Source organism: Rhipicephalus microplus, chromosome 2 (genome assembly GCF_043290135.1).
Source record: "Rhipicephalus microplus isolate Deutch F79 chromosome 2, USDA_Rmic, whole genome shotgun sequence".
NCBI lineage: Eukaryota > Metazoa > Arthropoda > Arachnida > Ixodida > Ixodidae > Rhipicephalus > Rhipicephalus microplus.
In genome coordinates, this window is record NC_134701.1 from 111,480,304 (window position 1) to 111,501,312 (window position 21,009).

Genomic DNA, 21,009 nt, shown 5'->3' on the forward strand with positions numbered 1-21,009 from the left:
ACAGAATAGCACTGCAGCCCGCACTGAACTTACTGGCTCCAAACGATAAAAGGGTGGATGTATTAACTGGTGATTCGAGCATACCAATCGGTCTCTCATGAATTATTCGGTGCAGACAGTCGAAGCGGTGGCACGTGAGAATAAAGTGATCTATTGTTTCCGGTTTATTGCAAACTGCACCTATGTTAGTTAATGAAAATCCTCATTTGCGGAGAAAAAATTTAACCAAAGAACTCTACAGCTAAAGCTTGTGAGGGTCAGCATACATTGACGGGAAAGGCATTTTGTGGTGTTCCATGTGAATTGCAAGTGCCGAAATTCTTCAGAATGTGGAAGTGATGTTTCGTTGTTTTTTAAGATTAACAGGCGTTTGAATCGTTCGGCAGTAATAAAAATAATGTGGAGCTACTAGTACCACCAGGAAATTCAAAGATGCCAAAGCGAGCGAGAAAGAAATTTCGTTTAGTGCAATTACCGCATGCCGAGGGACCCAAATAAACCGAACTTCTGATATGCGATGTGGTGCGAGACACCAAAATATTCTGAAAAGAGGAGACTGCTTTGCGTACTCTAGATGCGTACAAACAGACAAAGCATCCGATATTATAATAACTTTTGATTGCTGAGAACTTAGTTTTTGAAGAGCCAATCTAATAGCCAGGAATTCTGCGATGTATATGGTGTGAAGTCAGGCGATCGGAGCGGAAAAGACCAATTAAGCTGATGACAAAAAATACCTACTCCAGCCTTCTGTAGATTTTGCGTTGCATCCGTCGATGTTACAGCGTAATTCGGAAAATGACTGAGATGGTTTTGAAGAAGGCCCTTCAGAACATGCTTTGAAAGTAACTTGGCATTCTTTCAGAAAAAGTGTCGTCGAAAACTAAGTCAACTGGCACCCAGCATACGGTTTGGGGAGTTAAATGCTGGAGGAAATCGTGAAGATATTACAACAGAGACTCGACGAAAACTACTTGGGATCTTTGATAAAGAAATTACGGGCGCTTATAGAAAGAAACTGGATGGATATTTGATGAAAACTGTCTGTGAAAAGAAGAGGGGTGCATCGTAGAGTTTTAAAAATGTTTGCACGGTAAGCTGTCGAACTCTATTTTTAAGTGGAATAATTCCAGCTTAAATAAAGGACGCTATTCGCGACACACCTAGGTAGCCAGAGACACAGCCGCAGAGCTTGCCTTTCTGGCAATATGAGAGGTCTTAATTTGTACTCAGCACTCCCGGAAAGCAGAACACAACCAAACTCCAGAATTGGGTGTACGTAAAGTTTGTATATCACAGGTAACGTATCTCTATGCATTCCTGAATTCTTATTGCAAAACCGGTGTAGCAATAGGGCGCTTTCTGCTTTACGGGTGTTCGATTCTATTTGTTGCTGCAAATTTAAATTGTCGACGTAAACAATGCCAAGACTTTTTAGTCACGTTACTTGTGGAATCGTATCATTTCAATAATGTAGTGAAAGAAATACAGAAACGGATATAGGAAATACAAGCTGAGCACTTTTGCTAACAATAAGCGAAAAAGACAGCCCGCGAAGCCATGTATACCCCAAGCTCACTCAAATACGACTGTAAGATTTACACACACTAGTGATATCTCGGGATGAGGAGAAATCAATCTTAATCTGCTTTATTCTCAACTTCCTCCTTCTTGTTATTGTTCTTGTTGCCCTTAACTTGTGGCTCATACCCACTGTGGGGGATCGGCCAATAATTGAGTGGTCTTGTAAAGTATTATTCTATTTTAGTGTAAAGGAAGATACAAATTGAAAACGTTACAACTTTTAGACTGAAAGTTTGATGATCGCTGATCTGTACTTGCTATAAAGTTTTTGTATTAGTTATAGATCATAACCTAGATCAGATCCCAGCTTAAACAAAGAAACAAAAAGGCAGAAGATATGCGTATGTCGACACAGAAGAATAATATTAGTTTGTTAGTCTTTTCGTTTCAATCAGATAAATCCACAGTGCCTCGCACACTTTCACACTGGCAAACCCAGAAACAGAGGCTCCAAAGGCCAGAATCACGGGCATGGATAAATTCATTCCAATAGCACGTATAATAATCTCTAACTGAGATCTACGAGCTGTAGTAAATCGTCTACATGTCAAAAAGTATTATCCATAGTTTCTGGCTCACCACAGAAAGCGCATAATGAAGGTAGGTTCTCCTTCTCTTCTTTCCTGCCCCCGGTGCTCGAGCTCCTTCTTCTCCTGTCCCAAGGCTCATACCGCTTCAACGAACATGAAATTTCACTGTACAGACCAAAAAATGCACAAACTATGTGATAAGAACTGAATGCTCGAAAGGGAGTGTCTTTTCTACTAGGCTACGCACCCATGCTTCCACAAAGGGAATACATGTACAGTACATCCAAACCATATGAATGTGTACCCTCTGCGCATAACAAATGCAGAAAGACCATACTATCTAGTCACACCTAACTGACTGTTGTGGTAGAGCATTAAACATCTTCAGCGAGACACGAGCCGTAATGGAGAATTGCACATATGAATAAGTTTTTTTTTAATTCATGATAGACTTCGTTCTTTGTAGTTCTAGTGAGGCGGCTACTACATGTGTTGACTGACAAGCAGGAGCGAGCATGGGTACGCGTCTAGCAGTTGGTGAAACCATTCCTTACTCGGCCGCGGAAGGCCTTTAGTGGCAACTCGTCGCGAAAGTATGTTTCTCTGTGACGGCTGTGCGCGCTGCCTACATTGTCGGACAGCCTGTTGATTTCCTCGTTGGTGCGGAAACTACGCCGATATTCTAGTCTATATAATTATTGTGCGATGGCAACTTCTCTGCTTTCACTGGAGACAATGAAGCTCTAGAAACAGCTCGAGAACGTACGTTGTTTGCTCTTTTGAAACGCCGTGGTACTCAATGCGCTCACGCATATTTTTTTGTTTGTGTGTGAATCGCAGTGCGCAGCGACTGGGAATAACCATAATGAGCACATACTGTGGCGGTATTTTTTTCACGTAAAAAACAAAAAAAATGGTGAATTCTACATTGAGTGCTACGCAACTATGCGCGTTCAACGCAATAAAACAAACGAGAACGTGTTCAGAAACATTCTAGGTAAAGAAGAGGACTTGAATTTGCTTCTTCTGAATGACATTTTATTCTTAACACACATTGGTGGGCTGCTTGGTTTCCATCCGTGAATCTTTAGTAAGTGCGAAGAGACAAGGACGTAGAAGAGAACTGTCACGGACAGAGCTCTACTTTTAATTGATCATCTACATTCGCACAAATCTATAGTCGGTGAATAAATATTGCCACGACATAGTGACTGCATTCAAATAACGCGCCCATCACCACGCGCACAGAGACATACATGGGCGCCGTCTAGTGTTGCGCAGAGACGATGATGATAGCACGAGAACCCAGCTGGCCCCTGCTGATGTGTGCCACGCGCTTGAGACTCTTCTTGAAGAAGTAGAAGAGGAAGACATCTTGCCGTTCTGCTGTAACGTGCTACGACCATAGTCCGTTTGAGTTGTGGGCACAGGTTCGCCCTTTAATAAATACGTTTTGTTATACCCCGAGTCCTTCAACATCGTTACATTTCTGGTGGACGTGCTGGGTAATAAATCAAAGCCCTACGAACGCAAGACAGCGTAGCCCCGACCACCAGCAAGTTGATACTGCGGAGCCGACACCTGTGCATCAGAGGACCAGTCGCCGTCTTCGAGGTGATTCACCAGAATTCAGCCCACTCCACTTTGCGCCAAGGGGAACTCAGTCAATGGACGCCGCCACCATGACAAGTCATGAAACACCAGCCCAAGTGGTGATAAATCAGCCTCACCAGCCACCAGTATTTCATGGCGACTCGTATGAAGACGTAGAAGATTGGCTGAACCTCTTTGAGAGAGTGGCACGTTTGAACGGTTGGGACGAGAGAGAGAAGCTCCGCCGCGTATACTTTGCTTTGGAGGACTTCGCAAAGACGTGGTATGAAAACCATGAAACCTCCTTTACGACCTGGGATGAATTTCGGCGACAAGCTCTGGCGACTTATGCCAGCGCGGATCGCAAAGAAAAGGCGCAGGCTGCGCTCGAATCCAGGAACCAACTCACCAACGAAAGTGTCGCAATGTATATCGAGGACATGATCCGCCTGTTCAAGCGCGCAGATACCCATATGACCGAAGACAAGAAGCTACGCCACCTCATGCGTGGGGTGAAGCAAGAGCTATTCGCTGTTCTCGTCCGCAACCCACCACGAACAGTTGCGGAGTTTCATACGGAAGCGACAGCCATAGAGAAAACGCTAGAACAGCGGGCTCGACAGTACAATCGAGACATAAACTATGCACCTGTCAATGTCTTCTCTGGACGCCAGCGAAGTGACATGGACGCTCTGCGAGAACTCATCAGGTCGGTGATCAGGGAAGAGCTCAGCAAGTTGCAAGCGCCTCACACTACAGCAACACTGTCTGTAGTCGACGTAGTACGAGATGAACTGAGGCAGATGATACGTGAGCCGGAGCGTGCGCCACAGTCGATCCAACGCATCCCAACGTACTCTGAAGTACTCAGACAACCCGCGGCGCACACCAATGCAGCAGTTACGATGGCCTCTCCTTGCCCACAAACGGTACGCAGCGCACCTCGTCCACTGGAACCGACGGCTACCTACCTGCCACGAGCCCGTGGTGTAGCTCGCTACGTGGATCAAAGGCCCCGGAAAAGTGACATCTGGCGTGACCATGAGCGCAGGCCTTTGTGTTTCCATTGTGGGGAAGCAGGTCACCTGTATAGGTTCTGCCCTTACCGACAGGCAGGATTAAGGGGCTTTCCGTTGTACGCACCGTGCCCTCGAAACGGTGAACGGCCAACCGAAATCGAAGAGTACTTGTCCGCGCGCCAGAGCCCACTCACTCCACGCCAACATCAGCCAAGATCGCCGTCGCCCAGGCGTTACCGATCACCCAGCCCACGTGCTTCTTCCGCACGGTCTGGGCACCGTTCTACAAGCCCACACCAGGAAAACTGAAGCAAGCGACCTGTGGAGGTGAGGCCGCTGATAACGACAGTTGCGAAGATCCTCCATTGCGGTTTCATGGTGACGATGCTATGTTTACAGAGGATAAGCGCAGCAGTGCGAAGATTACTTCAGATTTGCGGTTGAAAATAGACGGATACGAGCTGAATGCTTTAGTTGACACCGGCGCTGATTATTCGGTAATGAGTCACAAATTGGCAAAGAAACTGAAAAAGGTTGTAACAAAATGGAGTGGGGCACAGATACGCACGGCAGGTGGCCACACTATTACACCGCTCGGCAGATGCACCTCAAGGCTCGAAATAAGAGGCTTTACTTACGTTGCTGACTTCATCGTGCTGCCGGACTGTTCAGGGGAGCTTATACTAGGAATGGATTTTCTGCAAGCCAATGGAGCCATAATTAATCTGCACAGATCCAGTGTAACGTTTTCGACAGAACAAGCTATGTCGGTGGAGGAATCGGAAAAGCGACGTCTTACTGCTCTGCGCGTTGTTGATGATGACGTCACAGTGCCACCTCGCTGTAGTGTAATGGTGCTTGTTGAAAATAAGGCATTTTGTGACCACGAAGGAATAGCGGATGGAAACGTAGAGCTATTTTTAAACAAAGGAATTTGCGTGGCAAGGGGTGTTGTTCACTTAACGAATGGCCGCTCAGTTGTCCTCCTTACGAATTTTGGGAATGAATGTCAGCACATCGCGCAAGGTATGGCTATCGCCTATTTCCACGAGTTCTGCATGGCGACTGAACTATGCAGTTTAGCGACAACGCCAACCACTCCACAAGAGACCTGTAACGTCGACGCATCAGTTAACGTCAACCATAGGCTCCCAGAATATCAAAAGAAACGATTGTTTGCCCTTATAAAAGAGTTTTCGGACTGCTTTTCAACGTCCTCTAAGGTGCGACGAACGGCTATTGCAAAACACAGGATTATAACAGAAGAAGCCACGAGACCGATTTACCAACACCCATATCGAGTATCGCAAAAGGAAAGAGACGTCATCAAGAAACAAGTGGAGGAGATGCTTTCAGATGACGTGATCCAGCCTTCCAGCAGTCCATGGGCGTCTCCCGTAGCGCTTGTTAAAAAGAAAGATAACAGCCTTCGATTCTGCGTCGACTATCGGAAACTGAACAGCGTAACGAAACGGGATGTATACCCCCTGCCGCGCATCGATGATACACTCGATCGACTACGGAGTGCGAAATACTTCTCCTCCCTTGATCTCAAGAGCGGATATTGGCAAATTGAGGTGGATGAGCGCAACCGTGAAAAGACGGCATTCATAACCCCAGACGGACTCTACGAATTTAAAGCGCTTCCATTCGGCCTGTGCACAGCGCCAGCTACGTTTCAGAGAATGATGGACGCTGTCCTCGCGGGACTGAAATGGCAGTCCTGCTTGGTGTACTTGGATGACGTTGTCGTATTTTCCGCTACATTCGACCAACATCTAGAGCGACTCCGCACAGTATTAGAAGCCATTCGTTCAGCAGACTTGACCATCAAGCCAGAAAAATGCCACTTCGCTTTTGAAGAGCTTCGATTCCTCGGACACGTCGTCAGCTCCGACGGCGTTCGGCCAGATCCCGAAAAGACAGCTGCCATCGCGAAGTTCCCGACACCCAAAGACAAGAAGTCAGTACGTCGCTTCCTGGGTTTATGCGCGTACTATCGGCGATTTGTGGAAAATTTTTCGAACATTGCTGAACCACTTACTAATCTGACAAAAGACGAGGTGCCCTTTAGGTGGGAAAGTGAACAACAGGAAGCATTTGATGAGTTAAGAACACGCCTGCAAGCCTCTCCAATCCTCGCCCACTTCGATGATACTGCCGAAACTGAAGTTCACACCGATGCTAGTAACGTCGGCCTCGGAGCCATTCTAGTCCAGCGGCAAAACGGCCAAGAAAAAGTGCTAGCGTATGCCAGCCGCAAGCTTTCGAAAGCTGAGACAAATTACTCTGCAACCGAAAAAGAGTGTCTCGCGGTCATTTGGGCCATAAGTAAATTTCGGCCGTACCTCTACGGTAGACCATTCCGAGCAGTAAGTGACCACCATTGCCTGTGTTGGCTGGCGAATCTTAAGGATCCCTCTGGCCGACTAGCAAGATGGAGCCTTAGGCTACAAGAGTACGATGTTACTGTGGTATACAAATCTGGGAAAAAGCACAGCGATGCCGACTGCCTGTCACGCGCACCAGTGGAGACGAGTGAGCCGGAGGAAGAAGACTTCCCGTTTCTAGGCGTCGTCCAGGCATCAGAAATCGCTGAACAACAACAAAATGACCCCGATTTGCTGCCGCTTATACAGCGTCTCCAAGGACTCAACGTTAAAGTCCCGCGCACTTTATCCAGAGGGCTCCCTTCGTTCTGTCTTCGGGAAGGGGTCCTTTACAAGAGGAACTTCAAGCCTCATGGTGACAAGTTTTTACTCGTTGTACCTGCACCTTTACGAAACGAGATTCTGCACGCATGTCACGATGAGCCAACATCTGGGCACATGGGTGTCAGCCGTACATTCGCCAGAATTCACCTAAAATACTACTGGCCAAAACTGTTATCATCAGTTCAGCGCTATGTGAAAACTTGCCGTGAGTGTCAAAGACGCAAAACTCCATCCGTGAAACCTGCAGGCCTCCTCCAGCCAATAGAACCACCGCATGCTCCATTCCAACAAGTTGGTATGGATCTCCTAGGCCCGTTTCCGACATCGACTGCACACAAGAAGTGGATAGTCGTAGCCACAGACTATCTCACTCGCTATGCTGAGACTGACTCGCTCTACACTGCAACATCTCTTGAAGTTGCGAAGTTCTTCATCAACAACATAGTCCTCAGACATGGTGCACCCAGCGTGGTAATTACAGATCGTGGCCCAGCTTTTACTGCAGACCTAATGAAATGTCTGATGCGAATGACCCACACAGACCAGAGAAGAACTACAGCATACCATCCTCAAACAAATGGCCTAACGGAGCGCTTGAACAGAACTCTGACTGATATGCTTTCAATGTATATCGACGTCGAACATAAACTGTGGGATGAAATATTGCCCTACATCACGTTCGCATATAATACAGCCGTTCAAGAAACAACGCGAGTGACACCATTTGAACTTGTATTCGGCCGAAGAGTCACCACTCCACTGGATGCCATGTTACCACTGAATGATGAAAGCAGCAATCCACCTGGCCTAGACGACTTCCTGCAAAGAGCCGAGGAAGCACGACAGATGGCGAGATACAGAATACGCCGCCAACAACGTATCGACTCCTATCGGTACAATCAGCGTCGTACCGAAGCGCATTTTCAACCAGGTGACAAAGTATGGATATGGACCCCAGTGCGTCGCCGCGGACTTTCTGAAAAACTTTTTAGCCACTACTTCGGGCCTTACGAAGTACTCCATCGTGTAAGCGATGTAACTTACCAAGTCAGATCCGCTATACACGGGAGCTCAAAACGCCGCAACCCTACAGAGGTTGTACATGTAGTCCGGATGAAGCCGTACTATGAGAGATCACCGGAAGACCAGTGACGCCTACGCCTACCACGAATCTATTCATTGCCTGACGCATCGGGACGATGCGTGTGAGGAGGGGGATTATGCCACGACATAGTGACTGCATTCAAATAACGCGCCCATCACCACGCGCACAGAGACATACATGGGCGCCGTCTAGTGTTGCGCAGAGACGATGATGATAGCACGAGAACCCAGCTGGCCCCTGCTGATGTGTGCCACGCGCTTGGGACTCTTCTTGAAGAAGTAGAAGAGGAAGACATCTTGCCGTTCTGCTGTAACGTGCTACGACCATAGTCCGTTTGAGTTGTGGGCACAGGTTCGCCCTTTAATAAATACGTTTTGTTATACCCCGAGTCCTTCAACATCGTTACAATATAAGCTCCACCCACGACACCTGATTGCCCTTATTTTCCATGCCTCCACGCTACAAAGAAAATAGTTCCCATACAGTGGCCTGAAATTTCACGCATTCAACCATTATCTTAGAATAATTCTTTGGTATTAAAATAATATGTCCGAAGCTCGATAAATAAACTGCAGAAGGCACGGAATTCCGCATCAGCGTAGCAATATATCTGTTGTTCCAATCACACCCCCAAAATGCGCTCATCTCAGAGTCTACGAAAAAACAACGTACAACACTTCTCGAAGGCGATGCTTCAGTGCGGTACCTAAAATTGTAATAAACAAACAATGCCGCATTCAGCGTATTGTTTAAAATAAGGAATAGTTCTTTAGCGGTTTCACAAAATGAAACAGGGCATTAATCACATTTTTTTAGGACATTTGTAATTTTTTACGGAACTTTCACTGCCAGGTTTCTTCGTTGTCTTCTTTAGCTATGGCAACTATTTTTCAACGTGGAAATGGAGAAATGATCTGATAATAACTTCGTGAATTTTAATTCTCGCGCTGCCGTAAATACCGAATGTGCGTCTCAGGTCGCCGTGCTTTTTATAGTGTTTGAAGTAAACGCCAATGTCGTTCGGCGCCTTGAGTGCGTAGTGCGCATTGTGTTTAACAGTGGGGATGATTGCGTGCGTTGTCGTTGAGTTAATACCAAGGTAATGAACGCTTCTAAAGTGGCGGTGACTAAAAGCTGTAGGGGAATTTTTTTTTGTTTCACCAACTTGCACTTGATGATGTTGCCATCATCCCGCAGCCCTTGAATATTCAACTTTTTCAAAGCGGGACCCAGTTTTGTTGCAACTGAGGCCACTACCTTCAATGAAAGTGTTTGTGCGAAGGTGCGTGTGTGCACGCGCGTGCACCTCTGGCCACAGCAACGCTACGTTAGCAAAACGCGAGCACTCTATAGTCTGACGTTAGGCGGGACCGGCGCGACCAGCGTCCATTGGCGTGGCCCGACGGCCACCGGCGCGAAATGAGACATGCTTGCGCCGATGCGCTACCCGGACAACACTGCGTCGCCCTCTTTTCGTGACGGAGGGGCACCGGATGCGTTGAAACACGCATACGTCAAAGCAACACAGAGCGGCGCGCCTGCGAGTATATGGCAGGATCGGCGCCTGGCATGGAAATGCCGGCGTGACGCGACGAAATTAACGCCAGCGAACACACGCACCGCGTCACGCCGAAATGTACTGGCGCCTTGACTGTGGCATGTAGTCATGTTCTCACATGACAGGCATCTCATTATTATCATGTTTACCCTAGTCACATACTTTCGTCATCAATGGACGACACGTAACACAAAATTTGGCATATGTGAAGCTAGCGAAACGGCCGCGAGCGCATCATCATTGTGGCATCGTCATGTTGTGACATGACACGCAAGTCATGATTATCATGTTTGGATGTGTCATTTACCTATGTCGTTCATTCGCGTCGCCTAATACCGTCTTCAGTACATAAGTACCTAGCGAAACGGCCGCGAGCGCATCATGAGCGTAGCATGTAGTCATGTTGTTACATCTGTTTATCATATTTGCACCAGTATCGTACCTTCGTCATACATTCATGCCCTGTTATACCAAATTTGGTATATGTGACGCTAGCGAAATGGCCGCGAGCGCATCATGAGCGTGGCATATAGTCATGTTGTTACATGACACGCATGTCATGATTTTCATGTTAGGGTCAGTCGCTCGTGTTCGGCATGCAATCATGTCCTACCATACCAGTTTTGCATCATGTCATGTGAACGAAGCCACCACAAGAGTTGCAGGACCATGAAATGTAAATTATGACATTCATGTCATATATGTAATGATTGTAATGTTATGACTAGTAAAATATGTTCTTCATACAGTAATGTTATGCCATACAAAGTTTGGTATTTATACCATTACCGGAACAGCATGGAGAGCTGAATGTCGTAGGAGGCTAAATGGATAGATAGATAGATAGATAGATAGATAGATAGATAGATAGATAGATAGATAGATAGATAGATAGATAGATAGATAGATAGATAGATAGATAGATAGATAGATAGATAGATAGATAGATAGATAGATAGATAGATAGATAGATAGATAGATAGATAGATAGATAGATAGATAGATAGATAGATAGATAGATAGATAGATAGATAGATAGATAGATAGATAGATATGCTCAATCTCGCCGAAGTTCACTAAGAAATGCTTCGCATTTAAAACACAGGCACGCGCATTCAGACTTCTTCACCTTACTGCACACGAATGAGCCCGACGACAATCGTTCAGAATGGTCCCCCTAAAGAGTTTAGCTTGGTGTATACTCCAGCGGTGCCGCCGTGTTGCTGCTTTACGATGCCAAACCGACGGAACGCGATGAAGCTCTGCCGCTTCAGTGCACCTCAAACGTTGCAAAATCATAAACACCAGCATCGAGTGGTGGCCGATTACGACGGCGCTGAGTGCAAGATGATGACACATTTTCTTCTTGGCAAAGAAAACACCATAGAAACTCGAATGGGTGCTTGCCGGTCTCGGTGCAGCACACAGAGGAAGTAAAGATAGGAGAGGGCATGCCCAACCAGCGCGCTACGTGAAAGCTGTGGAGGAATTCACATCATGGTGGCCATATTCACTGAGCACAATGACGGCGTTTTTACAGTTCCGTGTTGCGCAGTGTATCTGGTCTAGCAGTGAGCGGCCGCGGCTGGTGGCGGCATGTGTGCCTCCACAGATCTTGTGCTTAGCCATGACGGACGATATCTGTGCTCAGCGGTGCGTTATTGGTTACGCAATGTTCTCCTGGCAGTAACTGTACTCCTAGCAACGTTTACAAAACCCTTTGTCCACCACGTGGTCTCAACAGTGCGTAGAACGAGCGCATATCCGTGATGTGTGGCGGATGACGCGGATGAAGCACTTGAAGTGTTCAGTGAAATTGCATTGGGCACCATGACGAAGCGGAACGACCACGAATGTCTTGCAGGTCAGTAACGGTTGGGCAGTGCTCCTGCTTGTGACAATGGATGAAACTGTTGTGCCCAGCAAGACGCAATGAGGACCATGTGCACATACGTAGTTTCGTGTTAGGTATATGTAAAGTAACACGTTGCATGTGCCTAGTAAAACACCTTTTTCTGTTCCGCTTGTTATATTCGCCACCAGCATTGTAATGTCGACGTTAGGAAATCGCGTTCAAGTGTCACTTTCACCATGCTCAAAGTCACCACGGTCGCAGAATGCCGACGCTGGTGAGTTTCACGCGGAACACGGGCACAGTGGCCCGGCGCTGCGTCGGCTTCGTGTCGGAATTCAGCCGTGGAAGAAGACGCATTCCTGTCTGTACAGTTGCTAAATTAATGACGTGAAAACACTCGCCGTTGTCAGTGCATCTAGCGCGCCTTCTCTTGTACTTGCTTCGTAGTCAGCGAGCTGTTACTCGCTGTTAATACTCGGACGAAATGATTTCGCGAAGATGTCGCACTGGCCCAGAGGGTTGAACCTTTTCACATTGGTTTCGGATCGTCACGACACGAGTGCCGCGCAGCCCATGTGCTTTCCGAGCCGCAGCGAGAGCCGCGCCTTCTACTTTACATTCTGATGTACACATGAGAGGAAAATTCGCCCAGTCAATATGGCTGACTTCCAGCTTTACCACGGCTTCAAAACGAGTGACTTCATGGCCTCTCTTCATTTGTGTTCTTCCTTCTTGGTGCAGCAGCACATCACCTCTCATCGCAAACAGCGCCATCCTGAATTTGTCATTGGTTCATAGTGACTGTTACGTCATTGTGATGAGCAGCCGCAGTTGGACGCGCATTATAAAAATTGACAGTGGTGCATTTTACATTGAAATGCGAAGCATTTCTTAGCGAGCTTCGGCGAATTTTAACGTATCTATCTATCTATCTATCTATCTATCTATCTATCTATCTATCTATCTATCTATCTATCTATCTATCTATCTATCTATCTATCTATCTATCTATCTATCTATCTATCTAGCCGCCTACGACTTTGAGCTCTCCTGGCCGTTTCGAAAATTGTATCGATATCGAAATTGGTATGACATAATCTGATTGCATGACGAGCATAATTGACTAGTCATGACATGAAATCACGGTATGTATGTCATGAATGTTACGATTTACATTTCATCGTCTTGCTGCTCTTTTGGTGGTTTCGTTCACTTGACATGTTGCGAAACTGGTATGATAAGACAGCACAACATAGCAAACACAAGCGACAGACCATAACATGAAAATAATGACATGCGTGTTATTGAACAACATGCCTACATGCGACTATCATGACGCGGTGGAGGCACTTTCGCTCGCTTTGCATACATAAAATTGGGTATTATGAGACGTGAATGAATTACGAAGGTATGTGACTGATGCGAATATGATAATCATGAAACGCGTGTCATGTACGAACATGAGTACATGCCACGCTCATAATGCGGCCGCGGCTGTTTCGCTAGTTTCACATATACAAAGTTTGGTATTACGGAACGTGAATAGATGACGAAGGTATCATACTCGTGCAAACATAATAAGCATCAGATGTGTGCAATGTAACAACATGTATACATGCCACGCTCATGATGCGCTCACGGCCGTTCCGCTAGCTTCACATATACCAAGTTTGATATTACGGGACGTGAATGGATGACGAATGTATGTGAGTGGTGAAAACATGATAATGATGAGATGCGTGTCATGTAACAACATGACTACTTGCTACGCTTATGATGCGTTCGTGGCCGCATCGCTAGCTTGACATGCACCAAACTTGGTATAACGTGACGTGAACGGACGGCACAGGTAAATGACACACCCAAACGTGATATTAATGAGATGCGTCCAATGTAACAACATTTAACAACAAGACAACATACCATGGTCATGATGCGCTCGCAGCCATTGTGCTTGCTCCACATATATGAAATTCGGTATCATGTGACGTGAATAGACGACGAGGGTAAATGACACGTCCAAACATGATAATCATGATATGCGTGTCTTGTAAAACTTGACTACATGCTACGTTCATAGCACGCTCGCGGCCGTTTCTCTAGCTCCACATATACCGAATCGGGTATCAGGTGACGTGAATAGATGACGAAAGTAAATGATACGTCCAAACATAATAATTATGTTATGAAAGAAATGTACGGCATAATCTACCTCAGCCTCGTAACGTTGTGCTGATGATGAAGTGACATATCATCCTTCCACGTTCGTGCTTCGCATATCTTCAATTCCCACTGTACATGGGTTCTGTCATTTTTTAAGTCTTAGCTTGTCATCGACTATACATACCGAGTGACCAAGCATTTCATCGCTTAAGGCAGCACTTACTCGCTGTCGCCGAAAGGCATGCCTGAAGCTTCAAACTTCACTAAATATCAGGCGTCCTCTTACCTGCGGCGGCGATGACAACGCTCACTTTGGACGGAAGTGAGGCGTAACATGACATGATGAGAAATATCGGCTCGACTCCCGCATCAACAATGAAATCCGCCCGCTGTATGACATTGGATCCTACCGTCATTTTAACTGACGACGCGGTTCACCGTTCAGCACAAGCGTCCGCGTACGTGAGAGCCGCGCTGGCCGAATCATGGCCACACCGCGAGGCCGCGCACTACGATATTTCTCCTGAGCGTAAAACAGACTGCACTCAGGAAATACTGTTCTTGTCAACGAAGGGAAAGCTACGGGGGCGGAACTATAGTCACACGTACTCCTCCGCTTGGCTCTGGTCTCAGATGAAGGCCGTGTTCGAATCATAACATTGATATCATTTGCTTCATCTTTTTACACAGCCATTCGTAAATGAAATTCGTTACACGATGTTTCGGCAAGCTGTCGAATTACCTGAAGAAAGGAGGTAGCTCTCCTAAAGACGAAGACGTCATTTGGCTGTGAAGTGCGCGTAAAACCTGCAACTTTTGCACACGTACAAAAAAATTGGCACCATATCCACGAACTGAATGATGGACAGGGAGCGAAGCATTCGTCCGACCATTCGTTCTTGCTTCTGTCCGTCCATGCGTCCGTCTGTGTGGCCGGCTGTGCGTCCATCCGCCCATCCGTGCGTGCGTCTGTTCATGCATCCGTCCCTGCGTTCGTCCATGCATCCGCCCCAGCGTCCGTTCATGCATCCATCCATGCGTCTGTCTGTGTGTCCATTCGTTCATCTATTCAACACTACAAGTACCACCATCTCGCATCTTTTCATCATATATTCCCCATATAGAAGCACCGCCATTCAGTGGACATTCCAAGGACTAAACGAGAGGTGGCACACGCACACTTTCTTACGGCTTGCGCTTCGGGTTTACTTCCCACTTTTAACCACCTCGAGTTCATGGTATATACTAGTTCACTGTATTCATAGCACTGCGGCCCAATGCTCTCTAAAGCTTTCTAAAACTAATGAGGCTACGCCCAGCGAGTATAACGTAGCAACCTTTTCTTGTCAGATAGTGGTCCATGTACACGTAAAAGGCTGCTAATGGGAAATAATAGACAGGAGTATTCAGCTTTTACTTTCTAACGACTTGCGCTTCGGGTCTACTTCCCACCTTTGACCACCTCGAGTTCATGGCATGTACTAGTTCACTGTATTCATGGCACTGCGGCCCAACGCTCGCTAAACCTTTCTAAAACCAAGGAGGTTACACCCAGCGAGTATGACGTAGCAACCATTTCTTGTCAGATAGTGCTCAATGTACATGCCAATGGCTGCTAATGGAGATCGCAGCGTGCGCGTTAACTAAAAGCCGAATGCTCCTGTCTCTCATTCCCCATTAGCAGCCATTAGCATGTACATTGAGAACTATTTTTTATTGTTCAAGAAGGCACATAAGAAATCTCTCACCGGCAGCACCTTGGGGCTAAAAATGTTATACTTGTTACACACTACACTGGTTACAATGGACGAACGGGTGCCGCTATAGGGAGCTTCGCCCGTAAAACGCGAAATGACAGCACTGAAGTAAAAGAAACATGAATATATCCTTAGTGCATATTGCATATCTTCCTAAACATCATGCTGTACAGTATAAACTTATGATCTTTTTTTATGTTCTCACACAGGAAACACGGACGCACTTGTGCGGCTATATTTTGCAATGGTGGCAGGCACCTAGTTTGGCTCCCTAGCCTTTACTTCATTGCCGAGAAAAAAATGTCCACGAGTATAGCCTAGCAAGGTTTGTTTTTTGTTCATGGCGAAATTTAGAAAATCCTTCAACACATTGGTGGCAACGAACATGCTTTTGTCTCATAAATACTATTGCTTTATTTGAAGCTCAAAGTTGACAAAAAATGGCCGACAGCGTCACCAAACAACGATGCGGTTTAATATACTGTCAGGGAGAGAAATAATCGCGGGTAGACTCAATTCTTTCAAAAACAAACATATGCCATTTAAACTGTATTTAAGACACTTGAGGCAGCTTTCGCTTGTGCCAGATGGTAATTCTCATTTTTTTCTCGCGAGTTCAAAGACGCGCCCGGTGGCGATGCCGGCTTCGCATACGCCTGCATGCAAGCAAGTCTGTGTACGGCAGAAAATCATAGGCACTGCCTCCAGCAGCGATAATTACAACAGCAACAGAGAGTCTTCAACGAAATTGAGTGCGATTCACCTCAGCGATTTTTCCAGCCGTGCTCGTGAGTCCAACAAAATCTATTAACCGTGCGCAAATGCTCGTGCGTAGTTGCCACGTCAATATTCAACAAGGTTCTACAATGAAGAAGATTTCGCCATCACGCTTCGCTTTACCGAGGAGTGCATATCGGCTGTCATATAAAGTATGCAACCCAGAACATCTAAACATAGACACTGAGAACACTTTAACGAGTCATAAAATGTGTAGCATTGATATTTGGCACAGGCCGGAACGCCAGCTGAAGAAGAGAAGGAAGAGTGTTGTTGCTGCTCGCGCTCGCTCCGCTTGACAGCTGGTCGGTTCTACCGCTACGTTTTCCACAAAGTAAACGTCTCTTCTGCTCACCACTAAAGGTGTACTATCAAGTGGTGGAGAGTGCTGGGTACCTTTTTCCATCCTGGAACTCCGCAACCGAACTCTACCTTCGCCATCAACAATGTCCATCGACGCTGCACAGCAGACGGCTCCTACATCTCCACCTGTCCACTGTCCCGGCGTCCCGAGAGAGCGAGATCCAGACATCTTCAACGGCACCGATGAGCAGGACGTCGAGGACTGGCTCTCTTCGTTCGAACGAGTAAGCGTCAACAACAGGTGGGACGAAAACGACAAACTGGGCCGCGTCCACTTTTACCTCAGAGGAGTAGCAGAGCTCTGGCTCAACAATCACGAAGCCGAGCTTACCGACTGGGCCACTTTCAAGACCACCTTCGCGGACGTGTTTGGCCGACCGACAGTGCGCAAGCTCCGTGCAGAACAGCGCTTGCGGGATCGCGCCCAACTGTCGGGAGAGGGTTTCACGTCCTACATTGAGGACGTCGTAGGCCTCTGCCGTCGCTTTGATCCTGACATGTCGGAAACCGCCAAGGTAAAACACATTATGAAGGGCATCGAGGACGATGCCTTCCACATGCTGGTGGCTAAAGACCCGCAAACAGTTTCGGAAGTCATCCAACACTGCCAAAGTTTCGATGAGTTGCGAAAACAGCGCATTTCAACGCGACGGCCTACTTTCGACATGACCAGCACGCCAGCATTGACCGTTGGTGCAATATCTCCAGAACAGACTGTATTGACCCCGCAAATCCAGCAATTTATCCGAGAGGAAGTGGCACGCCAGTTGTCCCTTGCCCCCTTGCTTCCCAGCAATACGCATGGGCTGACCTCGTCACTGCGCCAAACCATCGAAGAGCAAGTCTGCGAGGCACTTCCCCCCACGTACCAGCCACCACCTGTGTCCGCTCCCCTGACTTACGCTGACGTCGCGCGAAGGCAGGTACATGCGCCGTCAAACGTCGTCGACCCTGCCCACCAAGCGAACGCCTTCTACGCAACACACGTACCGGCAGGCTCGCATGTTCCCATTTACCGCCGTCCTTCAACGCTTCCCAACAACCCTTGGCGTACATCGGATAACAGACCTATCTGTTATTACTGTCGTCAGCCTGGCCATGTTGAGCGGTTCTGTCGCCGGCGCGTCCCTCACTCAGGCATTATTGATGGCACCTACGGCTACGCCCCCACAGAACCACCACAGACGCTGCCGTTCCATGCAGCTTCGGACACTTCTCCGCCGAGCCGCCGCGCCTTCAACCCACGCCGATCGCCTTCCCCGCGCCGACGTTCGCCTTCACCAATGCTTCGGCGTGCACCACCTGCCCAAACGGAAAACTGACCATCGCAGTTCCGGAGGCAAGAACTGCGCCACCGTCGAACTCCACAAGGCCTCGTTCTCTACCGAATAATGAAATAACTGTCTTGATTGAAGGTATCCCCGTTCAAGCATTAATAGATACCGGAGCTGCCGTGTCTGTATTGAGTGAAGCATTGTGTCGCAAGTTAAGAAAAGTTACGATTCCGCTTTCTGGTCTCTCCCTTCGTACGGCAACAGCGCATCACGTGAACCCTTCTATGACGTGCACGGCTCGGTTAATCATCCAGGGCGTTCTGTACGTGGTTGAATTTATCGTGTTTCCGCACTGCTCACACGACGTCATATTAGGCTGGGACTTCCTTTCCACACATCATGCCGTTGTTGATTGTGCCCGGGCCGAACTAGAATTGTCATCGCTCTCCGACGACGATTATAATAAGCCTTCTATTTCTCGTGTTGTCGTCGCCGCGGAGACTGATATTCCACCTATGTCTTCTGTTATTGTGCCGATCTCGTGCGACCATGCCGCTTTTTCGGACGTCATGTTCACGCCGTCAGAAGACTTCACTTCTCGAAAAAACGTTCTTCTGCCTTTTGCTCTTCTGACGGTTGAAGCCACTTGCGCAAACATTTATGCCACGAATCTCCTTTCTGTACCAGTCACCCTATTCCGTGGCGAATGCATCGGCCGCCTTGAGGACATCGATTGTGTTTGCACCAGTCAACTGCCCTATCAAGCAAAAAGCCTTGAGATCGCCAGTGTTACTTCCGCTCTCACATCCGCCACCTCTTCCCTCGACGTCTTCCTTCCATCGATTGACCCTGACCTTCCTGTTGACCAACGAACTCAACTCTTGACACTTCTCGACCACTTCCGCTCATCGTTCGACTTCAAACAAACCAGTCTGGGCCGAACATCTGCAATTGTCCATCGTATTGACACTGGCACCCACGCACCATTGCGTCAGCGTCCATACCGGGTCTCCCACGCCGAACGCCAAGTTATAGACGATCAAGTGTCTGATATGCTCAATCGTGGCGTTATACAGCCGTCTAACAGTCCGTGGGCCTCCCCGGTGGTACTGGTCAAAAAGAAGGACGGGGGCATCCGATTCTGTGTGGATTACAGGCGCCTTAACAAGATCACGCGCAAAGATGTTTATCCGCTCCCCAGAATTGACGACGCTCTCGACTGTTTGCAAGGTGCAGAATTCTTTTCTTCGCTGGATCTTCGATCGGGATACTGGCAGGTACCCATGGATGAAGCTGACCGCGCCAAGACTGCGTTTGTAACTCCGGACGGCTTGTACGAGTTTAACGTGATGCCGTTCGGCCTTTGTAACGCCCCAGCCACCTTCGAGCGTCTGATGGACAACATACTTCGAGGCCTTAAATGGCAGACGTGTCTTTGCTATTTGGACGACGTCGTCGTTTTTTCAAAAGACTTCGATACCCATCTTCTGCGCCTCGCAAGTGTCCTGCATTGCCTTACACATGCTGGGCTCCAACTAAATTTGAAAAAGTGCCATTTTGCCGCCCGGAAGCTCACCATCTTAGGGCATGTTGTCAGCAAGGACGGCGTTCTACCTGATCCTGGAAAACTCCGGGCTGTCGCCCAGTTTCCGAAGCCATCGACACTTAAGGAACTCCGGAGCTTTATCGGCTTATGTTCATACTTTCGCCGATTTGTCCGTAATTTTGCATCTGTCATGGCCCCTTTAACACGGCTACTTTCTGACACCGAGGGCATTTCGGCGTGGTCTTCCAATTGCGATAAGGCATTCGCGAAACTACGTCAATTGCTGACATCTCCACCGATTCTCCGTCACTTTGATCCTGATGCCCCTACAGAAATACACACCGACGCAAGTGGAGTCGGACTTGGCGCTATTCTTGCTCAACGCAAGTCTGGATACGACGAGTACGTCGTTTCTTATGCCAGTCGCACTCTTACTAGGGCTGAACAGAATTATTCAGTCACAGAAAAAGAATGTCTAGCCATCGTCTGGGCAATCACAAAATTTCGACCCTACGTCTATGGCCGTCCATTTGACGTCGTGACTGATCACCACGCCCTCTGCTGGTTATCGTCACTAAAAGACCCATCTGGCCGTCTCGCTCGTTGGGCGTTACGCCTCCAAGACTATGATATCCGTGTCGTCTACAGGTCAGGCCGCAAACATTCAGATGCCGACGCTCTCTCCCGCTCTCCACTTCCCCATGAACACGGAAATACTTCTGTATCCAGCCTCGATGCTGTGGCACTTTCGTACGCGGACATGCCCTATGAACAGCGCCAAGACGCTTGGATAGCCTCTATGATACAGTTACTGTCTCAGCCGTCCCAAGTTACGCCCAATCGTTCACTGCAGCGCACAGCTCGACACTTTACCATCCGCGATGGACTCCTGTACCGTCGCAACTACCTTTCTGACGGCCGCAAGTGGTTGCTTGTGATTCCTCGCCACCTACGTGCCGACATTTGCGACTCTTTTCACGCGGATCCTCAATGCGGCCACGCCGGTGTGATAAAAACGTATGCACGTCTCCGGCTGCGGTACTATTGGCGCGGAATGTACCGCTTTGTCCGACAGTACGTGCGTTCGTGCTCCAAATGTCAACGCCGAAAAAGCCCACCACACATAGCCAATGGACAACTGCAGCCGTTGCCTTGCCCCTCCCGCCCTTTC